The sequence below is a fragment of the Salvelinus sp. IW2-2015 genome, unplaced genomic scaffold, assembly GCF_002910315.2.
Source record: "Salvelinus sp. IW2-2015 unplaced genomic scaffold, ASM291031v2 Un_scaffold4989, whole genome shotgun sequence".
NCBI classification, from domain to species: Eukaryota; Metazoa; Chordata; class Actinopteri; order Salmoniformes; family Salmonidae; genus Salvelinus; species Salvelinus sp. IW2-2015.
This window is the reverse complement of record NW_019946257.1, coordinates 2,452-9,844: the sequence shown is the minus strand read 5'-3', so window position 1 is coordinate 9,844 and position 7,393 is coordinate 2,452.

The window sequence follows — 7,393 nt, the reverse complement described above, 5'->3', positions numbered from 1 at the left end:
CTCTCTCTCTTTGTCTGCTTCTGTCCTGTCTGTCTGTGTCTGTCTTTCTGTCTGTCTGTCTGTCTGTCGCTGTCCTGTCTGTCTGCTGTCTCTGTCTGGCTGGCTGGCGGCTTGGCTGTTCTGGCTGTCTGGCTGTCTGTCTGGTCTCTGTCTCTCTCTCTCTGTCTTCTTTCTCTGTCCGCTCTCTGTCTCTCTCTGTGTCTGTCCCTCTGTCTGTCATCGTGTCTGTCTTCTCTCTCCTCTCTCTTCTCTCTCTCTCTCTCTCTCTCTCTCCTCTCTCTCTCATCTCTCTCTTTATCTATCTCTATCTCTCTCTATCTCTCCCTCTCTCTCTTCTCTCTTTCTATCTTTCACTTTTTTCCCCTTCATCTTTTACTGTTTCATGCAAAACACAAAACAACGATTCAGACAAACGTTCAGACACACACACACCACACACACACACACACACACACACACACCACACACACACACACACACAACACACACTCACACACACACACACACACACACACACCACACACACACACGATCAGACACAACACACATCACACACACACACCACACACACACATCACGATCAAGACACCACACACACACACACACAACACACACACACACACAACACCACACACACACACCACACAACACACACACTCACACACACACACACACACCAACACACACCAGCACACACACACACACAAACACACATACACACCACACAAAATCTGAAGATTTTATTTTGCATGTATTTCCTAGTTTAAACGTCAAAATCACGACAGCTGTGATGGAAACAGGAAGTTTTCCGGTACAGATTTTATAAATGCTGGACAGATCATTGTGTTTGTGTAAAAAAGGTCAATTGGAAATCCTTTATAACGCATAATATTGATAAAAACAACCATGAATGGAAGTAAACTTGGAGTCATCCGATGACATGTTGTGAGGTCCTCCCACTACGACTCAGGAAACCAATGCAGTTTATTAGGCTACAGATCTGCTGTGAGGTCTCCCACTACGACTCAGGAAAACCATTGCCATGTTATTAGGATACCAGATCTGTGTGGTCCTCCACTACGACTCAGGAAACCATGCAGTTTATTAGGCTACAGATCTGTTGTGTGGTCCTCCCACTACGACTCAGGAAACCATGCAGTTTATTAGACTACAGATCTGTTGTGTGGTCCTCCCACTACGACTCAGGTAAACCATGCAGTTTATTAGACTAGCAGATCTGTTGTGAGGTCCTCCCCACTACGACTCAGGAAACCATGCACGTTATAGACTACAGATCTGTTGTGTGGTCCTCCCACTACGACTCAGGAAACCATGCAGATTATTAGACTTACAGATCTGTTGTGAGGTCCTCCCACTACGACTCAGGAAACCATGCAGTTTATTAGACTACAGATCTGTTGTGTGTCCTCCCACTACGACCCAGGAAACCATGCAGTTTTATTAGACTACAGATCTTGTTGTGTGGTTCCTCCCCACTACGACTCAGAAAACCATGCAGTTATTAGGCTACAGACTGTGTGACCGGTCCTCTCAGCACTAACGACCTCAGAGAAACCATCACAGTTTATTAGGCTATCATTCTGTTTGGTGGTCCTCTCCCACTACGACTCAGGAAAACCATGCAGTTTATTAGGCTACAATCTGTTGGTGTGTCCTCCCACTATCGACTCAGGAAACCATCAGTTTATTAGACTATACAGATCTGTGTGTGGTCCTCCCACACGACCAGGAAACCATGCCAGTTTATTAGGCTCAGATCTGTTGTGAGGTCCTCCCACTAACGACTCAGGAAACCATACATTTATTAGGCTACAGATCTGTTGTGTGGTCCTCCCACTAACGACTCGAACCATGAGTTTATTGACTACAAGATCTGCTGTGTGGTGCCTCCCACTACGACTCAGGAAAACCAAGCACGTTTATTAGACTACAATATGTTGTGTTCCTTCCCACTACGACTCAGGAAACCTATGCAGTTTATTAGGCTACAGATCGTTTTTGTGGTCCTACCCACTACGACCTCAGGAAACCATGCAGTTTATTCAGACTACAGATCTGGCTGTGTGTCCTCGCCACTACGATCAGGAAACCATGCATTTATAGGCTACAGTCTGTTGTGTGGTTCCCTTCCCACTACGACTCAGGAAACCATGCAGTTTATGTAGGCTACAGATCTGTGTGAGGTCCTCCCCACTACGACTCAGGAAAACCATACAGTTATGAGACTACAGATCTGCTGTGTGGTTCCTCCCACTACGACTCAGGAAACCATGCAGTTTTATTAGGCTACAGATCTGTTGGTGTGTTCCCTCCCACTACGACTCAGGAAACCATAAGTTTATTAGAGTACAGATGAAGTTGTTGATGAACTTCACCGGTGGGGAAAGTCCCAATTGATTTTGACGCTCCTTTCCAATAAATATCGAGGGTCCTTATTTCGGTACGTGCATGGTCGATAGTGATTGCCGTTTTGGGACCAAAATAAAGTATTCTCACACGAATATCCATAATAATATCGTCATGTAGACGAGCCTACCCGCTAGCTTTTATCTGGCGAGGCTGTTTGTTAGAGCAGAAAAGCGCACATTTGCTATTTAACGCAACTGTTTTATGTGACAAATTAATTAGTAGAACAACTGCTCTTTTTCATGGACACCGGCTGACCAGGTGATATCCAGGTGTGAAGTTATGATCCCTTATTGACGTCACCTGTTAAATCCCACTTCAAATCAGTGTAGATGAAGGGGAGGAGTCAGTGTTAACAGAAGGATTTTTAAGCCGCTTGAGACGCCTGAGACATGGATTGTTGTATGTGTACCATTGAGAGGGTGAAATGGGCAAGACCAACATATTTCAGTGCCTTGAACGGGGTATGGTAGTAGTTTTTCACCCTCAACAGTTTCCTGTGGTATCAAGAATGGTCCACCACCCAAAGAACATCCAGCCAACTTGACACAACTGTGGGAAGCATTGGAGCAACATGGGCAGCATCCCTGTGGAACGCTCTGAACACCTTGCAGAGTTCCATGCCCCGACGATTGGAGCTGTCCGATGACAAAAAAAGCGTGCAACATAATTTAGGAAGGTTTCCTAATGTTTTGGTACACTCAGTGTATATTCTATTATATAATATAAGTATTTAATATTCTAATATGTGTGTTGTGCATGTGTAATATACAACAGTGTGGTCAGTGGACGAACTTTTCTGCTCATTTCATTACAAACACATCTGATAGAACTAAGAGCAATAGAACATAGAACAGAGAACCAGAATAGAACACAGAAGTAGAACAAAAAACAACAGAAAATGAGAACAGAGAACCCAGAAGATAGAAACACAAATAGAACACAAAACACAGAAATAGAAACCCAAAGAAAAGAGACACATAGAACAAAAGAGAAAGAACACAGAATGAAAAAAAGACAAGAGAACACAGAATAGAACACAGAAAGCAAAAAAGAAAAGAAGCACAGAATAGAACACAGAAAGAACACAGAAAAGAAGAAATAAAAGACGAGAAGCGAACAAGACAGAAGATAGAACTATAACAAAACACACTATAGCAAGACAAAAGACGCGATTGACGCCCACAGGGGTCACCATAGAACTTCTCGTACGAGAGAATTAGAACACAAACATGAAAAGACAAACATCGCGGACTGGCTCAGAACTCTACCACACATCAGGGGTAGAACATAGCCATGAATAGACGCCGAGAAGGATGTTAAACAGACGAAGACACAGCAATAGAACACCAGACTAGAGCGGAAGGAAAGTTGGCTCTAGTAAGAACAACACAAAAGAAAAAGGAGCAACACAGTCCAAACTTTTCAACAAACACAAATATACAGCCAACTTAAACAGTTAGGCCGGGAGAACGAGCAGACCTCTAAGCAGCGGAACAGAACACACCTTAGTTGAAAATAGAACACCAGTATAAACTGAAACCCTGTTGTAGAACTAGAGCAAAACAGGGTGGCAATCATTAGGAAAACATAATAGAACGAGAGAACACAGGAATAACACATAAGTAGGATACAACAGGAGACATTACGTATATTACATATGACCGACAGCGAAGACATTTGAGAACAACTCCAGAACGGAGCTTACGTCTAAACACAGAGATATAACATGAGCCCTATATACACACGTATTTAACACAGAATAGAACAGAAAGCACAGAAAAAAGAACAGAGAACAGAGAAGCACAGAATACTAGGACCAGAGATAAATTATGCATACTCATGAGGAAGATTGCTATTGGAACACGACGGAAGTGCTCTAGGATTTCAATATAAGCAACACATCATGTCCAAAGCAACCCATGCACATCAGCATGGCCTCTGATAACAAACTCAGATAGAAGCCCGCATAATCCCCACTAAATTTGAAAAAGGCGACGTTGAGTGCCACATAATATAACACTGTATGGAGAATACATGAGAAGTTAGCACGCAGGTAATTATACGTGTAAACGACAGATATAAATAACGACAGAAAATAAACTAGTTAATAAGTGCTATAATAAATGGTAGAGACAGAGAATCAGAACACAGAACAGAACACATGCACCTATTAAAAATATGAAATAGGTAATGAGTAGTATGTAGTGATCTTGATGAGTGTATAAATGGTTATGCCTGGTGGAAGTAGAAGTTGAAAATTGCGGCTAACGTGTGTGTTTAATCTAGATATGAGTTGTTGGAAGAAGGTAGGGATATAGGTAGGGCATCAGAACGGCAGGAAAACAAGAAATTAGAAGATATAACTATATGAAGTTGTAGAGAACGTAGAGTGAGTGTCCCTATCACTAACTAAACAGAAACCTCTAATGTCTATACACCAGTGCTAGATATAGTGTTGTATGTGTTATATTAATGTATGGATATAGTTTATGATACTGTATATATTAGTGGTAATGCAGAGTTACTATCATGCTTTGCACTCTTGACACAGACTTATATATATGCATGTTCATGGTGACTGGATTAACTAAGATTTTATCTCTCCTCGCTCTCTTCATGCTTTTCTAGCAATTTCTAATGTTCATAATTAGTTATAGGTGACCTTTATTGGTGGAGAAAAGCATGTTATGTATTACATTAATGTCAGAGTGATTAAATGGAGATTAATAAAACATGAACCCAGTGTAGAAATAGAACTAATATATTAGTAAATAAGTTTAACATAAACTAATATTAGTTACATTGAGCGAGAATGTTACCTATATAGAAGAACAAATGTATAAAGTTCTCTCTTATCATAATTATAATATATATATATATTAATATAACCTCCCCATCCCAACCTCCCCTGTATAATACACCAGCTTCTTCCCTGCTACACACCATTTGTCTTCCCATCATGAATATTTCATAGTCGGTGTCCCAAATGACACCATATTCCTTAGTGYACTACTTTTGACCGGGGCCCATYGGGCCCACTATGTACTGTTGGGAAGAGGATGCAATTTGGGAATCAACCTTTGTTTTCCAATCCACTCCTATAACCATGTAAACCCAAGCCATAACTGAAACCCCACTAACAGCATACGGTTCTTGACCAGCACTGTAAAGACTGCCAGGGCCACGAGTGGCTTTCAAAACTCTGAGTGCCAAATAGCACCCTATTGTTGATATAGTGCAGTACTTTACACCAGAGCCCTGTCAAAAAGTAGTGCACTATAAAGGGAATAGGGTGCCATTTGKGACATAGACRAAGACTTTTATATGAAAACCAGGAGAGCTATGATGAAAGGTAAAAACCAAACAATGGCTGGTAAAATTGTCCTTTGTCTGAGAGAGATTGTTGCATTAGGCAAATTTATGGAAATAGGACCCTGGCTTGACTTCCTCTCTGTTGAACTTCCATTTATATTACACAGAAACATAATTTGTACAAAAAAAACTACGAGTAAAGAGTATGTTATTGGAATGAAGATGAGTCTAGTTAACGCAAGGCTACAGCGCATGTTTAGGGGGGGGGTTCATTTTGTTTTCACATTGCTGCTCTATAAGTATTCTGCATTAGATAACCTCCAGTACCAGTCAAAAGTTTTGACACGGCTACTCATTCAAGAGTTTTTCTTTTTTTTTTTTTTTACTATTTTCTACATTGTAGAATAATAGTGAAGACATCAACACTATGAAATAACACATATCGAATCATGTAGTAACCAAAAAAGTGTTAAACAAATCAAAATATTTTTGACATTTGAGATTTTTCAATGTAGCTACGTTTTGCCATGATGACAGCTTTGCACACTCTTGGCATTCTCTCAACCAGCTTCATGAGGTAGTCACCTGGAATGCATTTCAATTAACAGGTGTGCCTTGTTAAAAGTTAATTTATGAGTTGGACCGCAGAGTGAAGGAAAAGCAGCCAACAAGTGCTCAGCATATGTGGGAACTCTTTCCAGACTGTTGGAAAAACATTATTCATGAATGTGCTCAAAAGATGGCTACTTTGTAGAATCTAAAATCTAAAAAGTATTTTGATATGATTAACACTTTTTTTGGTTACTACATGAATCCATTATTTCATAGTTTTGATGTCTTCACTACTATTCTACCAGTGTAGAAAATTGTAGCAAATAAAGAAAAACACTTGAATGAGTAGGTGTGTCCAAAACTTTGACTGGTACTGTATACAGTTGAAGTCAGAAGTTTTACATACACTAGGTTGGAGTCATTAAACTCCTTTTTCAACCACTCCACACATTTCTTGTTAACAAACTATAGTTTTGGCAAACTTTGTGCATGGACACACAAGTAATTTTTCCAACAATTGTTTACAGACACAGATTATTTCACTTATATTTCACTGTATCAACAATTCCAGTGGAGAAGAAGTTTACATACACTATATTGATTGTGCCTTCAAAAGCTTGGAAAATTCCGGAAAATTATGTCATAGCTTTAGAAGCTTCTGATGACATGTTGAGTCAATTGGAGTTGTACCTGTGGCTGTATTTCAAGGCCTACCTTCCAACTCGGTGCCTCTTTGCTTGAGAATCATGGGGAAAATCTAAAGACAACCAGGCAAGACCTCCGAAAAAAATTGTAGACCTCTACAAGTCTGGTCCATCCTTGGGAGCAATTTCCAAACGCCTGAAGGTACCACGTTCATCTGTACAAACAATAATGCGTATAAAGCACCAATGGGATGACCAGCGTCATACCGCCAGGAAGGAGACGGCGTTCTGTCTCCTAGAGATTAACGTGTTTGGTGCGAAAGGTGCAAGTAATCCAGAACAACAGCATAGGAAATTGTGAAGATGCCTGTAGGAACGGGTACAAAAGTATTATATCCAAGTAAACGAGTCCTTATCGACATAACGTGAAAACCGCTCAGCAGGAAGAAGCCACT